Raw genomic sequence first — 3,685 nt, 5'->3', positions numbered from 1 at the left:
AACCCATGGTGAGGTCACTTTCTCAGTAAGTCCTTGTATCTCTCACATGCATCGTAAAGAGTTTCTAAGTCCATCTGCGCAAACGAAGAGATATCATTACATAATTTGATCATTTTAGCCGGCGAAAAATATTTTAATAGAAATTTTTCGGTCATTTGTTCCCAAGTAGTGATTGACCCTCGTGGTAACGAGTTCAACCACTGTTTAGCTTTGTTCCTCAATGAAAAAGGGAATAACTAAAGACGAATGGCATAGTAAAAAACGCCATTAATTTTAAATGTATCACAGAATTCCAGGAAATTTGCCAAGTGAGTGTTTGGATCCTCATCCTGCAAACCATCAAACTAAACAAATTGCTGTATCATTTGAATAGTGTTAGGTTTCAGTTCAAAATTATTTGCAGCAATAGCAGGCCTAACTATACTTGACTCAGTTCCTGTTAAAGTAGGTTTAGCATAATCATACATAGTACGAGGAGCAGGATTCTGATTTGCTAGTTCAACATGTATCGCAGGAGGTAGCTGATTGTCTTGGTTTTCAGCCATCTCTTCGGTTGGGGTTTGAGTATTGTCCTCTTGCTCGTTCTTTGTGTATCTTAAGCTTCACCTTATTTCTCTTTGGTTTTTACGAACTGTACGATTAATTTCTTGTCAAAAAGTAGTGGTCCTGACGGGTTTCTTCTAGTCATAAACTATAAAAAACTGCCAAGAGAAAGAAAAAGTAAATTAATAAATAAAAATAAAAATAAAATAAAATAAAATTGTAAGAAAAATAAATATCTAAAGTAATAAAAATTGAGCATTCCTAATATCTTAGTTCCTCGGCAACGGCACCAAAAACTTGATCGCGATATTCGTGTGACAGGTTTTAAATATTTATAAAGAATCATTCTTGAAACTAACTATTATCACGATGTAGGCAAGTGTACTTATCGAACAGTAGTATAGTTTTAGCAAGACTGGATTGTCGAACCCTAATGAACTAAAAGTACTAGTAATGACTGTCTTTTTATTATCTAGCCTAAGAATAAGAAGGTTTTGTTTTAACTAACTAATTATCTAAACTAAGAACTCAAAAAAAATAGAATTGGAGAATTACTTTTGGAAAACGATTGAATTAAGACAACACCTAAGGAAAAATCCACCTAGACTTCACTTGTTATTCTTGCTCCGAATCGGAAGATTTATTCATTTAACTTGTTCCGTAGAGATCCCTAAGTTATGCTATTATCCTTATTTAAGACCAATAATGTCTAATCCCTAGATTGAATAATTGAGACTTTTCTATAATTAACACCTTAGGGTTTCATTAACTCGATCTATGGATCCCCTTATTAGGTTTCACCCTAATCCGAAAAAATCTTGTCACCCTATCTCTAGGCGCGCAATCAACTCCGTTTAATTATGACAAATGTACTCTTAGACAGGGTCTATTCCTCATCTGAAAAAGAGCTTATCTTGAATCAATCTCCTGGGATATCGAAACAAGAATTAAGAACACATAATTAAGAACAAGTTAAATATTTATCATACAATTCAGAAAATAATAACAAGATTCGTCTTAGGTTTCATTCCCCTCAGGTATTTAGGGGAATTAGTTCATAACTAAAAAGGAAAACATCTCAGAAGAATAATGAATACAAAACATAAAGAAAACCCAAAACTCCTGAAAGGAAATTGAGGGGAGATCTTTAGTCTTGATGGTGAATCCAGCTTCTGAGATGGATCAATCGGCTTCCCTTGAGCAGTTCCCTGCCTCCTTCTCTCTGTCTGTGTTTCCTTCCTCCTCTAGGGTGTATTTATAGGCTTTGGAATGCCTAAGAACCCTTGAAATTAGCATTTCCAAATTGGACTCAATTTGGGCTCGACAGGGACACGCCCGTATGAGTCGTGCTTTGATTCTGCCAAATTGGCATGGCCGCGTGGTCTATCCGTATGAGTAAGTCCAGGTCGTGTTGATTTTGTACTTTGGCCCATTTTTTCCCTTTTTGGCCCGTTTCTTGTTCCTTTCGCTCTCCTATGCTCTCCTAAGTATAAAACATGAAACTAAGGCATTAGGAGTATCGAATTCACCAATTCTAAGGGAAAATCATCCATAAAATGTGTTAAGCATGGGGTTCAAATATGTATAAATTATGATTTATCAGTGGCAAGTAATGAGAACGAAGCCGATGAAAGCAGCCGATGTTTTCAACTTAGATGCAGTCACCATGCTATCAAATCAGGTAGAACAATTAAATAAGAAAATGGATGGTTTATATGTTTCTACGCAGGTACATCTGGTGATGCAATGTGATACAAATTGAGGTGGAATGAACAATCCAAAATGCTTACCCTTCGCTCCATGCACAAAGAACGAACAAATCAATTATATGGGTAATAATTCTAGGCCTCAAAATAACCCTTATAGTAACCACTATAATGCAGGTTGGAGGAATCATCCCAATTTCTCTTGGGGTGGTCAAGGAAATCAATGAGCATAACCCCCTCTAGGCTTCCAACAACAACCTTACCAGCAAGAGAAGAAGACAAATCTAGAGGAGATGTTGACAAAGTTTTTCTCGGTGTCAAAAACTCACTTTCAAAGCACTGAAGCAACACTTAAAAATCAACAAGCATCGATTTAAGGGCTTGAGAGCCAAATCGGTCAACTTCCTAAACAAATCTCAAAAAGACCACAAGGTAGTTTGCCTAATAATACTGAAACTAACCTAAGGGAACAACTTCATACAATTACTGTATGAGATGAAGAACAGTTAGTTGAATCTGAACCAGAACCAAAGCAAGAAATTGTGGTAAATAATGATAAGGTTAAGGTAAGCCAGAAAGAGCAAAAGTAGGTTATTAAGGAATATAAACTTCAAGTGCCATACCCTAATGCGACAAAGAGAAGCCATCTAAATGAACAATTCGGTAAATTTCTTAAACTTATAAAAAAATTACATATTAACTTACCGTTTTTTGAAGCACTTTCACTGATGCCCAATTACGTAAAATTTTTAAAGGAGCTTTTGGAAAACAAAAGGAACTTAGATGATTTGTTGACTATGGAGCTAAATGCAAGTTACTGGCCTATATTACAAAATAAACTACCTAACAAATTGAAAGACTTGGGGAGTTTTACTATTCCCTGTTTAATTGGTTGTTTTAATATTGATAATGCTTTCGTTGATTTAGGGGCTAGTATTAATGTCATGCCTTATAAAATGTTTAAGCAATTAGGTCTTTGGAAATCCAAACAAAATAGGATGAGTATTCAATTAACCATTAGATATCCTAGGGGTGTTGTTAAAGATGTGCTTGTTAAAATCGATAAATTTATATTTCCCATTGACTTTGTTATATTAGACATAGATGAGGGTAGTAAGGTACCTATAATTTTAGGGCGACCCTTTTTAGCAATTGCTAGAACTATAATTGATGTTGGTACTAGTGAGTTAGTAATTCGTGTAGGTGACGAATCGATTACCCTTCAACCTCGTGATTTTGTTAGAGCATCTAGTGATCAAGATGATTTTAAACATTTTGTTAATGTTAGTGACCATGTGGCTCAACCTTCTTTGCAGGAAAACCCTAGAAAAAATGTAATGGATTAATGTTCCAGTCAATACGACAGAAACAAAACATTTTACAATGAACAGATGTTACAAATTGATGAACTAGATGAATAGCGGACACATGTCAAG

The 3,685-nt window shown here is 35.2% G+C and overlaps 1 non-coding gene across 1 annotated transcript; it reads left to right on the top strand.

Moving 5' to 3' along the window:
* On the top strand, positions 1 to 107 carry LOC128296234 (small nucleolar RNA R71). The gene has a single exon (XR_008286783.1). It is a non-coding gene; the product is annotated as a small nucleolar RNA R71 (small nucleolar RNA).
* The last annotated feature ends 3,578 nt before the right edge of the window (positions 108 to 3,685 follow it).

The sequence above is a fragment of the Gossypium arboreum genome, chromosome 7, assembly GCF_025698485.1.
Source record: "Gossypium arboreum isolate Shixiya-1 chromosome 7, ASM2569848v2, whole genome shotgun sequence".
Classification (NCBI taxonomy): domain Eukaryota; kingdom Viridiplantae; phylum Streptophyta; class Magnoliopsida; order Malvales; family Malvaceae; genus Gossypium; species Gossypium arboreum.
Note: the sequence above shows the minus strand (reverse complement) of the source record. Positions and strands in the feature narration are given on the sequence as shown.